The sequence below is a fragment of the Neolamprologus brichardi genome, chromosome 1 (genome assembly GCF_056152115.1).
Source record: "Neolamprologus brichardi isolate AB-2024 chromosome 1, ASM5615211v1, whole genome shotgun sequence".
Taxonomy (NCBI): domain Eukaryota; kingdom Metazoa; phylum Chordata; class Actinopteri; order Cichliformes; family Cichlidae; genus Neolamprologus; species Neolamprologus brichardi.
Window position 1 is genome coordinate 35,443,399 of NC_142104.1, and position 21,199 is coordinate 35,464,597.

At 41.3% G+C, this 21,199-nt stretch overlaps 1 protein-coding gene across 2 annotated transcripts in view; it reads right to left on the reverse strand.

Moving 5' to 3' along the window:
• tpst1 (tyrosylprotein sulfotransferase 1) overlaps positions 1-6,237 on the reverse strand; it is a 45,856-nt gene extending 39,619 nt beyond the window's left edge. For both annotated transcript variants that reach the window (XM_087841396.1, XM_006799332.2), the window contains exon 1: positions 6,028-6,237. The gene's annotated coding sequence lies outside the window, so the exon portion shown is untranslated. The remainder of the gene's footprint in view (positions 1-6,027) is intronic.
• Positions 6,238-21,199: the final 14,962 nt, after the last annotated feature.

Here is a 21,199-nt window from a genome sequence, read left to right on the forward strand (position 1 = left end):
ACAATCTGTCAAACACTCTCAAAGCTACACACATTCAATGTGCTGCCTCTGCTGCCTTCTATGGGAGCACAGCACAAATAGAAGCTAGCTGGGCTGCACCACATCTACTAATACAAGCTTGCAAGCATGTATGGAGCGGCTGCAGTTCAGGATGCAGAGCGGGTCGTATGCTAATCAGGAGGTCGGTGGTTCGATCCCTAGTTGCTCCAGTCTACGTGCCAAATATCCTTGAGGTTCTGTAGCTCTGCATGCTAACAGACAACACTGTCCTTGTTTACAGAGTCCAACAAGGACACGGTGTCACTTAACTTACCCGTGTTTACACTGTTAAAGAGAAACAACAGTCGTGAGTTTGGTCATCAGGCTCTTACTGATAATGATTCATCCTTTCATTTCTGATCCGTGATCTGGTGCATTCCCAAACTTCCACACAACCGCATGCTCAATCACCAGGACCACGGCTTTCAACCTGCCCACAACCTCTGTAATAAATCAGATGTTCTGTACAAACCCAATGAATCTCTAGCTTAACCACATGACAGGGACCAGTGATGGGTTTCTGTTCACCCCGAGACAGGAAAGTCCTGGTGGAGTTTGCCAAAAACCAAATAAGACCGTGCTAACCCCTGCAGCCATTTCACTACAAAGAAACTAGCAATGAGGGTAAACAGTCTTCCTCTCCTCTTATATTTACAACCCTTGAGCTCCACTAAGCTCTAAGGAAGGGAGAGCAGTAGGTCTTTTGTTCTCAGCCAATAGATCGGCGTGTACCAAAACCACGCCCCGTGTCTACTTCTGACAAGCGTCAAAAAGGCAAACCGTGGAAATAAGACCCAAGCAGCTCAGAGCAGAGTATCACAAAATCATCAGCTTTTTAAAACCATTAACAGAAACTTTGACAGAGGACTCCAAACCAATGCTGTGTGAGGGTCACAGAAAGGCTTTGTGGGGCCTTGATTATCAAACAAGTTGAATGGCTGATCCAGCTTGTTAACTGACATATAGCACTTTTTAAATACAGTCGTCCCTCGTTTATCGCGGGAGTTACATTCTAAAAACAAACCAGTTACTTTTTTACAACTATTATAGATGTTTTAAGAAACCCCTCACTACACACTTTATACTCTTTTCTCAGACATGCATGAACATTTTCACACTTTTCTCTCTTGTTTAAACTCTCAAGTTCAAACCTTCGTAGAAAAATAAGTCCAGTATCATAGAATGAAGCCAAAGATCAAACCCTGTTTTCAGCTCCAGAACATGGGAATAGAGCAGCTGCCAGAGAATTCAACATTAATGAATCAATGATACGGAAGTAGAGGAAGCAAGAAGAATAAATGAGTAAAGTTTGACTTATTTGAATGTTTTGTTTTGCTTAATGCGCCTTATAATCTGGAAAATACGGTAACTTCTACCTTCCTTTAGCATGACCAGAAGCTTTTTGTGTGATGGTTAGCATCTTCCTCTGCGTTTTGGGAGCTACTGCAGGAGCCTTTGACGGTGCAAAACGTTTCGTCGACATTGTTGTTTGTTGGGGAGAAAACTTACAAACATACAGTACAGCACTTCAGAGTCACACTGCTAGGATCGGAGATTTGTGTAAATTTGACAAGCTGAACACACTCTGTACTGGACAGGAGACACGGCAGGAGATTGGCTGTAGACCATTGCCAATCAATCAGGACGCAGAACACAATGCGCTGTGAAAAAAAAATAGCATGCACAAAACAGCGACGCCGGGAAAGGTGAACCGCGTTATAGCGAGGGACCACTGCACGACTCCTACTGTGCTGTGTTCATCCTTTCTCACACACCACTGATTTCACTGCAGCAGCATTTCTTTCCTTTCCATTTCCTCTGCTCGATTTATACCCATCCAGTTACACTGAATAATTATGGGAAGCTGAATATAAACAAAATTAACTGTGAATTGATTGGTTGGTTCTGTTTGCTGCTACAGGCCGTCCAGCTGAAAGTAACTGACATGTCTGTGCATCTCCCATCACCTGCTGTTTGTGCATATCAAGCCTGAAACAACTCAGCTGTTCCGTCTGTGCTTTACCACGAATACAACATTGAGCCTTGTGTAATGTGACTGACACTGTTGGATTGCCTGTCATTTGTTGTTTAATTGCAGACCAACAGAGATGGTAAATCCCAATGAAGCTGACTTAAACGTGCATGTTTTTGGCTTAGATGTATGAAGATGCATTTTATGTCACCACAGTACGTCAGCAAAACCATCCAGTTTCCTCTATTCTAATTCTGCGTCCTACATGCAATTCACACAGGAAGCATTCACACTTCACACCGCAATAATCTCACTTTAGTGAAGAAAGTAACGGCTCTGTCACTGCTTTCAATGCTCTCTGCAAAAGTAATGCAGTCCTCAGGTAACTGAGCTTCACCTCCGTGGAGAAACAACTCCACTCTCTAACAACATGCAGCAGTACGAAGAATGACAAGAAAGACCAGCTGAGGGGTAAATCTGCCACTGACCTGACCTTGTGAGAATAGAATAGAACAGAATAGCCCTTTACTGTCATTGTACGGTACACGTACAATGAAATTATGGCGTCGGCAGCCACCAGTATGAATACAATTTAGAGCGCAGTAGCACACAGACGTGCTGCCAGGGCCATCGGTAGAAGGATGGTTCAGGACCATGGTATATTCTGGATGGTGTTAGCCTTAATAATTCTTCACTGCTGATTATTTCCAGAATCTCAGATTCTTTTATTGTCATGATGCCAAAAAGCAAAACGAAATTGCATGTTGTCCCATTCAGTGCAAAACTCGACGAAAAAAAACAAGAGTTTCTACTAAATAAATACAGTTAAAACTTTAAATAGATATGTACAAATATCTGTGTGTGCGCTTGAGTCATTAAGCTGGTCAAGCTGAACTGTTTGAAAGTGTCTTTATACTTGGCAGACTTTTACACCAGATGTCCTTCCTGACAAAGAGAAATTTTATCTCCAGTCAGAAAAGCAACCTATTTTAAAATCTATTTAAAATAAACTATAATGGATTTAAAAGTGATTTTTTTAGATGCAGACTGCAGACGCTGTGTTCAGTGCTAGGAACAATTCTGTTTACATTATACATGCCTTCCTCAGCCAGTATCATTCGATGATACTCAACTCTATCTGTCCATGAAGCCAGATAACACACACCAATTAGTTACACTGCAGGAATGTCCTAAAGACAAGCCCTGGATGGCCTCTGATTTCCTGCTTGTAAAATTTCTGTATAGTTGTAGAGTCTTTACCCTACAATATAAAGTGCCTCGTGGCAACTGTTGTGACTTGGCACTGTGTAAATAAAACTGAATTTAATTTAGATAAAACTGAGGTTATTGTACTTGGCACAAAAAATCTTGAACATGGTGTCTAGCCAGATACATACTCACCTCCAGTAGCACCGAAGAATCTGAGTTGTTTTTGACCATAAGAAACAAATGTGGGTCTGCTTTTTTACGTTTGTGCACTCTCTAAAATTAGAAACATCCTTTGTCAGAGTGATGCTGAAAAACTTGTTACATCTAGTCTGAACTAGTGTAATAGATTATTATCAGGTTCGTAAAAAGCATTCAGTTGATCTGAAATGCTGCAGCGAGAGTACTGACAGGGACTGAAGAGAGCATGTTTCTCGTCATTGGCACCCTGTTAAATCTGCACTCTAATTTAAGATCCTTCCTCAGATATAGTCTTAAATAATCAGGCCCCATCTTTAAGACCTCATAGTACCATATCATCCCAATACAGCAGTTTACTCTCAGACTGCAGGCTTATGCTTCAGCAGGAAATCTACGTTGTAACTGGAAATCCCTTTAACCCTACACCATCATCTTCCATGTAACCTGCCATACACCTCCAGAGAAATCAGGTCAAACCTGACTGCCGTGGAAGGTTACAGGTGTGGTATTAAGAGTGGTTTCCAGTGATGATTTCCAGCTAAATAATAATTCAGGCATCACTAACAGAATCTTTCAGGCTTTATTTTAAAACTAATGCCCAGGATTTTTAGCTTGGAGTCACACAAAACATCTAATTTTCTATTCATTATTAGATGAACACATTTGTCATTTGTATGCAAATTAAAATCAGACATCCCAAACTCTGGGAAGCCTGTGCACGCTCGCACTACATTTGAACTATAAAACCCACAGTGAAAAGACCCATTGTTTTTCATGTCACCAAGGAAACCTGAGCGGTGCGTGGGTGCTCACCAAACTTGCTGCTTCAGAGCTGGAGACTTCTCTCCAATAGATACGTTATCTGTTTTCCACCAATGTTTTTTCATTGACACTTATTTTAAAACACAAATGACTCAAGGTTAAGAAAAGCTAGGGAGAGTTCACAACTTTTAAAGCTGCTGACGGCTACAAAGGTGCTAGCCTGTCCATGACAAACTGTGCTGCATCACTCGTTTCACAGTGAAGAGGAACGGTGCGGGACATCTAGTGACAGGTCTCACTACTGGTGTTACCATTACAACACCTTGGATAAATATGGGCCCTCGACAGGATTGAGTTTTTGAGAGTGAGCACTACGGACCGTAAGGAATTACGGTGCTCTGCAGTTGAAATCCTGACGAAGCCCAGCAGCAACGCAGCTGCTTGACTGAATGTAATAATTGTGATGCAGAGGTGGGTGTCCTTTTCAGACACGGAAATGAGAGAATAATTGAGCTGGAGTCCGACTGATCCAGCTCTGCAGCTGTGGAGGCCAAGCACTGATAAAATACTCTTCAACTGGACTTTAGTCTTTAGCTGCTCTTCCCAGACCACCTGCACACAGCAGATGTGTTCCTGGCTAGCAGCACAATGAAATACTATGCCCCCCTCCCTGTTTTTTTCCCTTTCAGCCTTCCAGGGCTGCTACAAAGCATTATTATTAACATTTACCCACGCAAGCCTTCAGGCTACAAGTGTATCTATGAACTTCAGGTCCAGGGGATATTTCACTGAAGCGCTGGCCTGGTATTTCCTATATTATTGCTAGGCTTACATTTGCAGTAAGCAGTGCAGATGAATATGAACTTCTCGATACTAATATGGGACAGAGCAGTGGAAAACACCAACACTACTGTCTCAAAATAAGGAAAAGTAAAGTGCGATGATCCAGTCTGTGCACTTAATGGAGATCACGTGTCTCTGGTCCACAGCAGGATAAAGTAAATAACTGTTTTCTTAACAACAACAACAACATGTTAGCCATTAAAACCACATCTTAATACACTTTTCCGGCTAATTAGCCTGACCCTATTAGCTCGGGGTGGAACATCTTTTTCCAACATTGGCTGCACTCTCAGGTCGAAACACTTACACACGTAACCTCATTAATTATCCATTAATGTTACACATAGCCTCAAAAACCAAGCTCTATTAAAACCCTGCAATTAAATGACTCTTCACCTGGCAAAGTCACTGTATGGTTCCTTTAATGTTTGGCTCTTCTGGGTAATTCGTGGAGCTTATCTGAACCACTGATGTGTATCAACCGTGAACTTTAACGAGCATAAAAGGGAAATGTTGTATAGCACCGAGTACGTGCTTAGAGCAGTGCTGAGTGCTGACCCAGCCTGGCGGGTCTTAAAATGCATGTAATGTCTTCGACATGTGTAACCTGACTGCAATGATCACGAAGGCTCGTTTTTAATACAGTTCGGCGTGACTTTCCCTCGAGGGCGGCACGCGGCGGAGTTATCTGTCAGCACGTAAGCTTGGCTACACCTATTTATTTGACAACGGCTTAATCTGCCCGTACTCGTATCAGTCGCGGTCATTTTTCCAGCCCTGATAGCTAACAAGCCGTACACCAGCAATTATGTAACCTCAGTTTAAGAAGGCGAACGTTAACGTTTGAGACGGCGACAAAACGTTCGCGCCTATTCAAACCCACACCACCAAAATAGATAAACCAATACAAATATGACTTTAACTGTCGCAGCTCGCGAGCTAATGGGAAGGAGAGAAGAGGCAGAGGGACGTTACAACACCGTAACACCACCAAAAACACCTACCTAATGCTGCGGACACGGCACAAGAGGCTCGGGTTAGTCGGTCACAAAACCTCCACCGAATCCGGTGTCGGTGTCCAGGCAGTTTTCCCGTCTCCTGGAGCCGGTTTACGAGTATTTTCTGTGGGTATACATGATATGTGGAGCGCGGTTCTTAGACTGATGGTAGACAGGAGGTAAGAAATGCCAGCCAGCCTGCTACAAAGTGAGGAGCTCGGCTGGTATTGAAAAAACAGTTGTGATTAGTCTAGAATTTTAACAGGGTTATGTTTCAGAGCTGCTGATTGGCTCTTGCGAAATAGGGCGGAACTACAGTAGATTTAAAAGCACAGTACAGCCAAACGGACTTTCACTGCAGCCTCAACGAGTCAGTGATAAAGTCTGTAGATATGAATATGAAGACATTTTAACCATTTTTTGCAAACGTTACACGATTTTTACGAATCTAAAGTGTGGAGAAAATTCAAAGTTTTAGACAAAGCTTAGGTTGCTTGTCGTAATGACTATGTACTGTCGATAAATATAGAAAAATAGGTGTTTTGCATATCTGCGGTTAGCCTTGCGTGCCCTATAAATACCAAAACCGTAAAATGCATGTGAAACTGATGAGGCTGCTGTTCTGCCACTTTTGATTACCCTGTTCAAAAACATCCCAACTTTAAAGCACAGCTTGATGCTCAATGTTGCTGTGTCTGAATGAGCACAGGGTAAAGTAAACTGCTGAACTGCAGCTGAACCTGTTGGGAAGAAAACTACTTGTCCTGCAATACCTGTGCAGCTTTTTCTATAAACATCTTGAATGCATGAGTGTATGATATAAGCCTACCTGTTAACCTATTTAAGATGGAAATTTACTAGTGAACTGCAAAAGGAAATAGGAAAAATAGGAAATGTAGCAAAGACCTTAGAGGTAAAAATAAATAAATAGATGGAAATAATAATCACCCATCGCAATATGAAAGACATTTGTTATTATAGCTTTCAACCAAATTAGAGGTACTTTGGAGAGATTTGACCTCATGGTTTCCAAAGTGTCTCAAACACATTTGATAAGCAAATACCAATGATATGGAGAGTATGGCTGTGTGGTATATAATAACATATCATACAGTCACAATACTCTCCACATCATAGTTTACATTGAGACATGTGTTTTATGGTTATCTCTAAATGAAGCTGCCAGTTGTTTGAAGTGCCTCACAAGAAAAATGGAAGCGTCAAAAATGGTAGTTTTGTGACGTGTCGGTGCAGAGGATGATGGCTACTTTAAATAAATGCCTTTTCTGTACTAGTTTATAGTTTGTATGTTTACTTAATGCAAGTGAGGTGGCACTGTTCGTATCACTGTTTCGTTTTTCGTGATCTAGACGGCTAAAACAGAAAATGCTGCTTTGGATACATCCTTTACTGCCTTGCATAAAGCTTCTGTCGACTGCTTATTCACAAGGTGCATGGATGTGCATTTGATTTTTTTATATCAGATGTCCTTCCTGATATGACATGTACACGTTCTACGTGCAAAAACGCATCTGTGTGCGTTTATGCAAAGTTGTGGTAATCTGTGCTTCACTATCACATCATTGCCTGACATTACCTTCTGATTTGTTGTATCTGCACGGCATATTTCGATTAGATGTTTAAAAACGACAGAGTTTGTAGCATAACTAATTTACTAATTATTCTAAAAAATAACGATTTTGTTATTACTTTGCATTTCAGTGTTTATTGTAATGATCATTCAAAGTAATTCTGTTTAAAATGAGGACACCTGGCACCACTAACTTTAATTTTAACATCCAAATACGTTGTAAAGCCAAAATGTGTTTATTATAGGAATACACATTCTTGTCTTTCATATGGGTGAAGGAGGCGCTGTATGCAGAAGACAAAAACCTCTAAGTGAACAAGGTCACAGAAAGACCGAAACTCTGAGACTAAAAGCACGTCAAGCCTGAGAGGGCAGATTAATCCTCTCACTGAGGAGATTGCTTCTGTGCTTCAGAAATATTTCTCATGGCAGCGGACGCTTTGAAGGCAATGACGGAGAAAAGATGTCCAATGATCAATGATGCCATTATTATGGATCTCTGGTTTCAGTCACAGTGAGCAGTCAGCAGAGATCAGCACTCAGCATCTCCGGCAGGGTTCAAAAGTGCATGTTAGCTGATATGAGTGGGCACAGAAAAGACTAAGAGCAAACATTACTGCAGGGTTTGACAGACTGAATTTTATAGTTGCAAAAACATTTTTAACCCTTTTGTGTTAAAATCATTAGACACTCTCCTTCAATGACAAGGTTAATTAAAATATTAAATGTGAAAATAATTTAATAATTGCAATATTTGTTGTCCCGTGTAGCTGCAGTCAAGCAGCAGCCTTCATCATATCAGACAACTGTCTATCTGATACGCCTTAAATATTTAATTATATATTGATCCACCCTAACCAAATATACGGAGCATCGGTGGACAGCTGACACCTTTCGGCCTCTGAAGAAGACGGTCAGTTTCACACAGACTTAATTGGAACATAGCAAGTGGTTTGATATGATATGGTTTGGCCAACACACACATTTCCCACGAGACTCATTTACAGCAGCAGGGTAACAATGCACAGAGTGGAAAAACTATTCGCTGCAGCATGCGAGGCTCGCTTCACCACTGATGAAATTCATCACATTCGAGGTGGTGTAACACATTTACACACATATGTAGTGGTAGCTCAGGGGGGAAATAGTTGCCTGCTGGCACAATGCATTCCCTGGAGACATTTACTCAGGGGCCTGAGTGTGTGAGACCGGATGGGAGTCACGATAAAAAGAGAGGAAATGTGTAGAGTCCAACAATGCCAGCCTCCTATGGAAGGAGGTACAAAGGCCGAGGTGCTGAGGTAAGAAGCCACTTATAGAAAAATGAGCAACATTGGCTATATTGTCAGCTAAACAAAAGTACAATATGGAGAAAATAAGATCTCTGGTCTACCTTAAAAACTGAATGTTGTCAGTGAATAATAAAAGCCACTTTTAAAAAAGTATCAATCTAATTTCATTCTGAATATCTTTAATGAGAAGTTTACGATACAAGTAATAACCCACACACGACCAAATCCTCTGGCCACTTGTTCTGATCCAGGTCTGTTTAAATCCTCCACTCTGTCACTGAGGATCTCAGTGTCCTCTCCAGGTCGAGGGTATCAGTCGCTGTTCTTATCTCTAATGACTGACGCATCTTTTTACTTCCAGCAAAGAAGAATACCTTCTTGGGGAGGTGACGTTGTTTATTCTGCAAATGCTGTGAGTTTTCTGAGACGCCCAAAGGCTCTGGTTATATTTGAACTTTAAAAATGTCCTGACGTTTGGAGCTAGTGGCATAACAGCAAATGTTTCAACTCTATTAAAGAGTTACTAACATTAACCAAACAAGTATCAACCCAATTCAACCCTTTTATTCCAGGTCAGTCACTATTTCCATTCCTATCCCTGTTCTATCATGTTTAGCTTTCTAATTCCCTGTTTTGTTTAATAAAGAGACTATTACACGTCTTTCTGCACTGCAGTCTCTCAAAAACAGGGCTAACCTGTTCTTAAGACAAACAGAGATAGAAATAAGTCTGTACAAAGTGTCTGACCTGCAGATGTCTGAAGAAATCTGTCCTTGGCAACCTGTGCTTTTACTGAAGCTGCTGAAATTATGCAAATCCACCCTGGATGCATACATCAGCAACACTGCAGAGCCCAACGCATCCATCCATCACTGAGGGTTTAAAGATAGATTGGCCTTAGATTTAAAAAGTAGCATTGATAACCTGATAGTAGTATAATTTAAAACTATTAAAAATTATAATAAAAAAAAATAATTTAAATGGGAAACATATATTTTACCTATATAAATATTTGCTGCTTAATATTAACACATTCACCCTTCACTTGTATTATGTTTGCAAAGTTGTTCTTTTTATTTCTATGAGACTTATAATTAAAGAATTATGGGGTCTTTTTAAATAAATGCATTAATAACATAAAACATGTGAGTGAGATATATAAATGGGTGAATTTTGAAAAAGATACAGCTGTTGAGCGAGACGATCATTTTCACTACTTTCACATTTAAACACACAATAAAGATTCTTCTTCTGGTCTGAACTTGGGGCTCAGTCTCGTCCTACATAGCTGCACATTTGCTTCATACTTCTATTTCTTTGCAATCTCAATTCCCAAATATGTAATTTTATCCATATTTCATTTAAATGGCTCACTAAGCCAAACAAGCATCAGCTCACTTTTACACCACGTAACTCCAAAAAGCTCGTCTCCAATAGGACGAGATGTCTGTGGGTTTGCTATAAATATCAAAATATCATCCACACAATATTTTATTTGTAGTATGTAGAACTATTTCTGCAAAGAGTTGTATGTATGACTATTATATATTTACTTTTCCATCCATCAGTTTCTCTTTCCCCTTTACATTTTATCTAAAAACCCCACAGATGTTGGCCTGATTCAGCAAGCCTAGAGGATGTGAGGACATAATTTTTCCTACATTCACTGCAGTAAAATGACAACAAAAAAGTGAACAATCATAGCATATAATATTTTAAAAAGCGTTTACTTTTTAGTAAGTGGAGAGTGTTTTTGGACCTTTTCCCCTCGGACCCCCGGACCCTTCTCCCTAACACGTTGTATATATTATCACCTGGTGTACTCACTGTAAATAAACGCACTGCCAACTTTTGCAAAGGTTTCCTGGTCTGCGCCTGAGTCTGTAAAAATGTCAGAACCGTGTCAGTAATGAAACGGCTTTTTGATTTCTAGGCCTGCAGCTTTTTTGGATGCAGTCTTTGAGCCACGCTGTGGTCATATCTCAGACATTCCTCTGCACTGGACACACAGAGATGAACCAGATATAGTTCTTATAATATTTGCTCAGTTAAATCAGTTTCACAAAATGTTTGACCGTCAGGTTCCAGCATTGTAATAAAAATACATTGTTCTGACAAAAGTATTTCCTCCTCTGCCTACACGCACATGAACTTGGGTTACATCTCATTCTTAATCCGCAGAGTTTAATAGGATGTTGGCCCATCCTTTGCTTTCACTGGAAGTAACAGGTTGTGCTCAACTTCTGAACAACACCCCCACACCATAATCCCCCCTCCACCAAACTTTACACTTGGCACAGTGCAGCCAGACAAGTACTGTTCTCCTGGTCCCAACATAGACACATCCATCGGATTGGTGTGGGGAGGAAGCGTGACTCTTCCCTCCAGGGAACACGTTTGCTCTAGAATCCAGTGGCGGTGTGCTTTACACCACTGCACTCTGAGATGTAAGGCTTGGAAGCAGCTGTTCAGCCTTGGAAACGCATTTCATGAAGGTCTCTGCGCCTGTTCTTGAGCTAATTTGAAGGCCACATGAAGTTTGGAGGTCTGACTCTTTGCACACTACACAGCTCAGCATCCACTGACGATGCTCTGTCAGTTTATGCGCCTACCAGTTTATAACTCTACTAAGAATTGACTGTGGAATATTTAGCAGTGAAGAAACTGCATGACTGGACTTGTTGCACACTTGGCAACTATGCTGGAAGTCACTGAATTCCCGAGGGTGAACTATTCCTTCAGAAATGTTTGCAGCAGTAGTCTGCATGTCTGCATGTTGATTTTATACACCTACGGCCATGGAAATGCTTGGAACACCTGAATTCAATGACTTAGATGAGTTTTGTTGTTTGTATGTTGTTGGCTGACTGATTCTGATGGACAGTTTCAGGAAAGTTTTCCACAGGATTGCAGTATACCCTCGCTATTCCATAGGAATAATGGGTGGGTCGTTTCTACAGCAGAAAGTAGAAACCAGGTGCTGCTAATCAAACTCCACCAGTCATCAGCAAGCGTGACCACCTCTATAAATGGGTGAATAAACTCCATTTACTATTTACATCTCCAGCCTTAAGATTGCCTCTAAAAAGTTCCTAAAAGAGCAGTTGTAAAAGTTATGAGAAGCTGTCCTTCAAGACCCACCGCCCTGTAAGTAGAAGGTCGGTAGTTACTCCAGCCTCTGCCTTTAGGCTGTAGCATATAGTGGGCCCGCCCTGCACAGAGGCAAAATATCCCTTTTGTGAGGGGGACACTAGATTGTTTTATCCCTTCATTTTCATTGATCATTGTCCAAAGAAATGATCTTTTGGAGTTTTATTGGTTGTCATCTTTTGCTAATAGCTGAGACGGTTGGTCAGACCAAGAATCTGTGTGTTAAAATGGTTTATTTGGAGAGTTTTGATTCAGAACTCATTGCTGTACAGCAACATTGTTAGTGGTGGTTACAAACAATATAAATAGTAAATGGACTGGTTCTTATATAGCGCTTTTCTACTCATCTGAGCACTCAAAGCGCTTTATACAACTTGTGCATTCACCCATTCACACCCATTCATACTCCGATGGATGCATCGGAGAGCAATTTGGGTTTAGTATTTTGCCCAAGGATATTTGGCATGTAGACTAGGGGAAGCCAGGAATCGAACCACCAACCTTCTGATCAGTAGATGACCTGCTCTACTGAGCTACAGCCACCCCATATACTAATAGTAATAATAATAATCTAATTCTGCCAGAGGTTTCTTTAAATTAAAAGGGAGATTTTCCTTGTCACTGTTGCCAAGTACTTGCTAAAAGAGGGTCGTCTGACTGTCGGGGTTTTCTGTGTACTACTGTAGCATCATTACATTTACATTACGGTGTAAAGCAGCGGCCCCCATCCCCCGGGCTACAGACCAGTCTGTGAGTCGTTTGGTACTGGGCCGCGAGAGTTGAGGCTCGGGTGTGAAATTGATGGTTTTCACGTTTTGTTTTGTTTTTTTCGTTAACTCGGTTTCCCGCGGTCTTTTCCTGTGTTGTAGTTGTGTGTCTTATTTTGAAAGAAATATTTAACAAGGGTTACCATAGCCAATACCATATCTCATGATTATGTATACTGTTGTTCCACAGTTTACATTACGTTTTAATATTATTGCATCTGGGAAATCCATCTAATTCTTTATGCCCATCTATCCAGTTAACTTAAATGGTAAATGGACTAGAACTTATATAGCGCTTTTCTACTCTGAGCACTCAAAGCACCCAATCACACAAGCATGCTTGTAATGACGTAATGAGCTCACCTGTTTGCAATCAGTTCTTCTCCTGCTAGTACTTAAGGCAAGGCAACTTCATTTATATAGCACAATTCAACAGCAAGGTGATTCAAAGTGCTTTACAGAAACATTAAAAAACAAAAACAAATAAAAAGATTTAAAATGGAAAAAAAAGAAACAAACAGTAGATAAAATCAGTAGTTAAAATGTAAGTTTTGAAATTCAAGCTTAACAGTGTGGATTTGGTGCTTTATTCAAATGCAGCTGAGAACAGGTGAGTCTTCAACCTGGATTTAAATAAACTGAGTGTTTCAGCTGATCTGAGGCTTTCTGGGAGTTTGTTCCAGATATAAGGAGCATAAAAGCTGAATGCAGCTTCTCCGTGTCTGGTTCTGACTCTGGGAACTGATAAAAGACCGGATCCAGATGACCTGAAGGATCTGGAAGGTTCATACTGGGTCAGGAGGTCACTGATGTATTTTGGTCCTAAACCATTCAGAGCTTTATAGACCAGCATCAGAACTTTAAAGTCTATCCTCTGACGGACAGGCAGCCAGTGTAAAGACCTCAGAGCTGGACTGATGTGGTCCACTTTTTTGGTCTTAGTGAGGACTCGAGCAGCAGAGCTCTGAATGAGCTGTAGTTGTCTGACTGATTTTTTTAGGCAGACCTGTAAAGACGCTGTTACAGTAATCAAGCCTGCTAAAGATGAATGCATGGACTAGTTTTTCCAGGTCCTGTTGAGACATCAGATCTTTTATCCTTGAAATATTCTTGAGGTGATAGTAAGCTGACTTAAGCTGTCTTAATGTGTTTTTCTAAGTTTAGGTCTGCATCCATCACTACACCCACATTTCTCTCCTGGTTTGTGGTTTTTAGGTGTATAGATTGAAGTTCTCTGGTGACCTGTAATTGTTTTTCTTTGGCACCAAAGACTATTACCTCAGTTTGTTTTTGTTTAGCTGGAGAAAATTGTGGCACAACCAGTCATTAATTTTCTCAATGCATTTACCAAGAGCCTGTACAGGGCCTCGGTCTCCTGGTGACATTGTGATATATATTTGTGTGTCATCTGCATAGCTGTGATAGTTTATTTTGTTGTTCTTTATCATCTGTGCCAGTGGGAGCATGTAGATGTTAAACAGAAGGGGTCCCAAGATGGAACCTTGGGGAACTCCACCTGTGATACTTGTCTGCTCAGATGTGAAGTTACCTACTGATACAAAGTATTTCCTGTTTTCTAAGTATGTTTTGAACCAGTTTAGTACAGTTCCTGAAAGACCTGCCCAGTTCTCCAGTCGTTTGAGTAATATGTTGTGGTCGACTGTATCAAATGCTGCACTGAGATCCAGTAAAACTAAGACTGACATTTTTCCACTGTCTGTATTCAGACATATGTCATTGCACATTTTGGTCAGAGCGGTTTCAGTGCTGTGGTTCTGTCTAAAACCTGACTGGAAGGCATCATAGCAGTTATTCTGTTTAAGTAGTAGGTGGTGAATCATCTTCAGTCTTTGCTGGATTGCTGAACTAACCACAGTTAGTGGTTAGGACAGCTAGTTCGCTGCACTTACCCCTCTCTTGAATATCCTTCTATAATGTTTGCTGCACTCTTCTACTGCGCCCCAGAAAGCTTTCTTACATGGATCAAATAGAATAAGAAGCTATGCGTAGACTGAAACAGCATGCACGTCTTTCCTTCTGAGCCCCAACGGCTTTCCTGTCTAAAACAAGCGGTTCCCTCGGGGTGCTTCCAATTAGCAATGGTACATGTGTGCTGATTACTCGATAGCTTCTTAACCTCTGCCAGCAAAGCAAGCCAAAGATGAGAGAAGTTCTTGGCCTAGACGCCCATTCTAACAAAGTGAAGTGGCAGACATACAAAACAAAGTCAAGCAGTGCATGTCACTGACCTATTTGCCTTTTGAAGATGCGAGGGGTTTTCTCATCCAGCAGGAAGACTAAAAGCTTGAGTTTAGTCTGAGACGAGGTAAGTTTAGGATTTTCCTTGAAATATTTCAAAATGCCAAACTGCTAGCTGGACAACGCTCCCTTCAAAGCACAGGAACAGTCTGGCTCGTACCATCCTGCCTGTCATAACTTTTAGCCACAAAGTTGAAACCGCTTTAATAAATCCAAAAGCTTTCTAACATTTTCCACCACTGCAGCTGTTTGTATATCTAACCTGAAATCTTCATTTTCTTTAAATTCAGCCTTATTTTTCTTTATCCTTTATGACCTGCATAAATCTGCACTGTTGAATCACGATCTTCGCTCCTTCCAAAGGATGAAGGTAACAATCCACAGCTGCCACACGCAGACGTGTCAGACAGGGTGAACAAAGGTAAAACAAGAAAGATGACCAGATATTGCCTGAGTATGACACATAAAAGAGCAATCCTCCTGACACTGACAGTGCAGAGTTCTCCCCGACGAGAGCAACATCCAAATCTTGCATCTGTAGGCCTAGTTAGGTGTTGCCTTTTACTTCGAATCCTTAAAAAAAGTTAATACCATCTCTTTTAGAGCAAAGACTGTGATTTCTAATTGCCATAATTGAACCAAATCAGTGTTTCTGTTGTACTCGCTCTTGTCTTTGTTAATCTTAGCAGGTTAAGTGTGAGTCTGGCCAGGTTCTATCCCACAGCTGATTGTCAGGGGTCTGTGTGTTGTTGATGGGCAGATGGTGAGGGATGGAGAGTTGGTGTTTCCCCTTAAGCTAGCAATATTAACCTTATATTAAAAAACAAACATGTTGCTACTCAGTTATTGTAAGAATTAGTTTCACTTGGTTAAACGTGAATGTTAGACATTTAAATCACATCCTTTCACGCAAAGTTTGTTTACAACAGCTGTACTTTACTCCTTAATTTATGGCCATGAGCCAAATTACAAAGTCACAGCAGGCACCAAACCCCACAATAACCCTGGGACAAAAGGCCTTTTACACACAGCAGCAATGATGGAGAGTGGACGGGCAAGTGTTCAAGAGGAGTTCTATCCCTTGCAGTTTATAGGGTTTGAAAATGTGACATCATTTCCGGGGTAAAACAGCAAAGGATTGTAGGTACAAGTGGCTAGCACGCCCGGGCTATTACAAGACAACAGTCACAGAGATAAACAGAGACACAAAGAATGGCAAGAAGCTGTTGTATTATTAACTGCCATAACCAGTCGCATGACAGCCACAGGAAGCCGACGGGTAAAGAGATTGTTTTTTATCGGATTCCTTCGTGGGAAAAAAATTGTTCAAGTCATGTTTCCGAAGTCATGTGATGGAGTTACACCGTCCCGGGCCGCAGACAGCTGACCTGAGCGCATACACGCACCACCACCATTAGTTTCTACACTTGTCGCGCTGGGTTACCGTGGCTGTGTGTCTTTTAGTCGACCGGGCAGATGACAGAAAGGGGTGAGATATTTTGAGCGGCACAGAGGATAGCCAACACATTTTTTTACTTACCTTTAATAAAGCCAGTCATGTAGACCAGTGGTCTCCAACCTTTTTTGCGCCACGGACCGGTTTATGCCCGACAATATTTTCACGGACCGGCCTTTAAGGTGTTGCGGATAAATACAACAAAATAAAACTAGTACTGGTACCGAAAAAAAGAAGATTTATTCATAACACACGTGAAAAGACCCAGGAAAACCGAGTAAACAATAAAAACGATAACAAAATAACGCTGAAAACCGATAAAAACCCTGAAAACCATACATTTCACACCTGTTCTTTAGTCTGTTGGTTTTGCACCTGATGGATCTGAGCCTTTTTCCAGAGGGCAGGATGTTGAAGAGGTGGTGGTTAGGATGGAGGTGGTCCTTTATAATTGCCCTGGCTCTGGAGAGACATCTTGAGCTGGCAATTAAGTCCAGGGAGGGGAGTGGACAGCCGATCACCTTCTCTGCAGTTCTGATGACCCTCTGTAGTCTCTTCTTGTCAGCTGTTGTGCAACCAGCGTACCACACAGGGATGGCGTGCACCAGCACACTCTCGATAGTGGCACGGTAGAAGGACACTAGGAGTTCAGTCTGCAGCCTGTTCCATCTCAGAACCCTCAAGAAATGGAGGCGCTGCTGGGCTTTCTTCACTAGGGCTGATGTGTTTGTGGACCAGGATAGGTCCTCGGATATGTGGGTGCCGAGGAACTTAAAGGAGGACACCCTCTCCACATAGTCACCTTTTATGGATAGGGGAGGGGGATCAGTTCTTGTTTTGCGGAAGTCCATGACCACTTCCTTGGTTTTCTTGGTGTTTAGGGTGAGGTTATTGTAGTTACACCATTCTGACAGTCGCTGGACCTCATCCCTGTAGGCGGTATCATCATCGTTGGTGATGAGCCCCCCATCAGAGTGGTGTCTTCTGCAAATTTGATGATGATGTTGCAGTGGTGCGTAGAGGTGCAGTCAGTAGATGGTGTATAATAGTGGACTCAGCACACATCCCTGTGGTGAGCCAGTTCTGAGTGACAGGGTGGATGATCACTGTTTGCCAACCTTGACTGATTGTGAACGGTCTGTGAGGAAGTTTTTGATCCATGCACATGTGGAGGGGGGGAAGTCCAAGTTTACCAGCTTGTCTATAAGAATGTCTGGGATGATAGTATTGAAGGCCGAGCTGAAATCAACGAAGAGCATCCTTACTGATGTCCCAGGATTCTCCAGGTGATGCAGAGCGGAGTGGAGAGCAGTGGAAATTGCATCCTCTGTGGACCTATTTGCCTTGTAGGCAAACTGGTGGGGGTCAAAGCTGGGTGGGAGGCAGTTCAATTCAATTCAATTTTATTTATATAGCGCCAAATCACAACAAAAGTCGCCTCAAGGCGCTTCATAGATACAGAGAAAAACCCAACAATCATATGACCCCCTATGAGCAAGCACTTTGGCGACAGTGGGAAGGAAAAACTCCCTTTTAACAGGAAGAAACCTCCGGCAGAACCAGGCTCAGGGAGGGGCGGGGCCATCTGCTGTGATTGGTTGGGGTGAGAGAAGGAAGACAGGATAAAGACATGCTGTGGAAGAGAGACAGAGGTTAATAACAGATATGATTCAATGCAGAGAGGTCTGTTAATACATAGTGAGTGAGAAAGGTGACTGGAAAGGAAAAACTCAATGCATCATGGGAATCCCCCGGCAGCCTACGTCTATTGCAGCATAACTAAGGGAGGATTCAGGGTCAGCTGGTCCAGCCCTAACTATATGCTTTAGCAAAAAGGAAAGTTTTAAGCCTAATCTTAAAAGTAGAGATAGTGTCTGTCTCCTGAATCCAAACTGGAAGCTGGTTCCACAGAAGAGGGGCCTGAAAACTGAAGGCTCTGCCTCCCATTCTACTTTTAAATACTCTAGGAACAACAAGTAGGCCTGCAGAGTGGGAGCGAAGTGCTCTAATAGGGTGATATGGTACTACAAGGTCATTAAGATAAGATGGGGCCTGATTATTTAAGACCTTGTATGTGAGGAGCAGGATTTTGAATTCAATTCTGGATTTAACAGGAAGCCAATGAAGGGAAGCCAAAACAGGAGAAATATGCTCTCTCTTTCTAGTCCCTGTCAGGACTCTTGCTGCAGCATTTTGGATTAACTGAAGGCTTTTCAGGGAGTTTTTTGGACATCCTGATAATAATGAATTGCAGTAGTCCAGCCTGGAAGTAATAAATGCATGAACTAGTTTTTCAGCGTCACTCTGAGACAGGATAGTTCTAATTTTAGAGATGTTGCGCAAATGGAAGAACGCAGTCTTACATATTTGTTTAATATGTGCGTTGAAGGACATATCCTGGTCAAAAATGACTCCAAGGTTCCTCACAGTGTTACTGGAGGCCAAGGTAATGCCATCCAGACTAAGAATCTGGTTAGATACCATATTTCTAAGCTTTTCAGCGCCGAGTACAATGACCTCAGTTTTATCTGAGTTAAGAAGCAGAAAGTTAGTGGCCATCCAAGTCTTTATGTCTTTAAGACATTCCTGCAGTTTAACTCATTGGTGTGTGTTATCTGGCTTCATGGACAGATAGAGCTGGGTGTCATCTGCATAGCAGTGTAAATGTATGCTATGTCTTCTAATGATGCTGCCTAGGGGAAGCATGTATAATGTAAACAGAATTGGTCCTAGCACTGAACCCTGTGGAACTCCATAATTAACCTCAGTGTGTGAAGAGGACTCTCCATTTACATGCACAAACTGGAGTCTATTAGATAGATATGATACAAACCACTGCAGTGCAGTACCTGTAATACCTACAGCATGTTCTAATCGCTCTAATAGGATATTATGGTCAACAGTATCGAATGCTGCACTAAGGTCAAGAAGGACAAGCACAGAGATGAGTCCACTGTCAGAGGCCATAAGAAGATCATTTGTAACCTTCACTAAAGCTGTTTCTGTGCTGTGATGAACTCTGAAACCTGACTGAAACTCTTCAAATAAACCATTCCTCTGCAGATGATCTGTTAGCTGTTTGACAACTACTCTTTCAAGGATTTTTGATATGAAAGGAAGGTTGGAGATTGGCCTATAATTAGCTAAGACTGCTGGGTCTAGAGATGCTTTTTGAGTAAAGGTTTAACTGCAGCCACCTTGAAGGCCTGTGGTACATAGCCGATTATTAGAGATAGGTTGATCATATATAAGATCGAAGAATTAATCAATGGCAGGACTTCTTTGAGCAGTTTTGTAGGAATGGGGTCTAAAAGTTTAATAAAGCCGGTTGCGTAGACTCTCCGTGATCGCCGATTATATGAGTGATTATGCAAGCCGATGGTATGGTGTTCCGGGGTTTGAATAGTGCGCTTGGAAAGGTCACGTGAACTGCATTATTTTTGATTGGGGGTTTTTTGTTGGACCTGCATTTATGGCCTGGAAGTGTGTGTGTGTGTGTGTGTGTGTGTGTGTGTGTGTGTGTGTGTGTGTGTGTGTGTGTGTGTGTGTGTGTGTTCCTGTCTAGCTATCTTTGTCTAGCTATACTTGTGGAGAACCAACAGTCATTTGTGAGGACACACAACCTGATCCTCACAAATCTGAAGGCATTTAAAGGTATTTTTTAAAGTCAAAATGTGGTTTTAGTGTCAGGGTTACAATTAGGTTGTTGTTAGGTTTAGGCATTCATTTCTAATGGTTAGGTTTAGGGTAAGGGGCTAGGGAAAGCATTATGTCAATGAAGGTCCTCACTAAGGTAGCTGAACAGGGTTGTGTGTGTGTGTATAGATATATACATATATATATATATGTATAGAAGTGGCCATGAAAAAAAAACACAAAACTATATATATATATATATATGTATATATATATATATATGTATATATATATATATGTATGTATATGCCTCTGCGGGTGGGCCCCACACTTTAGGAAGCTCTGGTTTGGCCAAAAATAGCTACCCTCTTGTGTCTTTGTGATTAGGTCAGTTTGAGTTGTTACCACTTGTTTAAGGTTTTGGAAGTTACTTTTTGATTAGTTGTCTTTAGTTGATTGTTGTCTTGAGTTGTCTACTGATTATATTTTTGAATCCTGTCTTTGTATGTTTTTGTTTTTGTTTTGTTTTTGAGGGTTAAAATAAAGAGAACCCATTTTAAACATATTTTTTCCTGTGTCTTTTATGCCTTTGCTACGTGCTCCCTCACAATGCTGTTTACTAATGTAATCAACACTTTTCACATTTGGAAACGTCGGTTCAATTGGACACACTTTACAATGTTACCTTCAAACACAACATCAACAACACTGGACGTGAAACCTGTTTTCATTCTGTTCTGTTGTCAATAGACAAGTTAGGAAAATACAACATTTTTAGATAATTCCAGAAAATGATAGTAAAATACACTATTATTATTATTATTATTATTATAGTTATTTTTAGGGGGTGCTTGAGCACGCGGGAAAGGGTCTAAAGTCACCTGATTACTGCCAAGAGGACCTGACTGACTACGTGCTGTTAGAAATGGCTGTACATGATTAATAAAATACTATATCAATTAATGGAAAACATTCAGTTACAGCAGCAACTTACGCATTATAGTCTATTAACCCTTTATTTACAGGT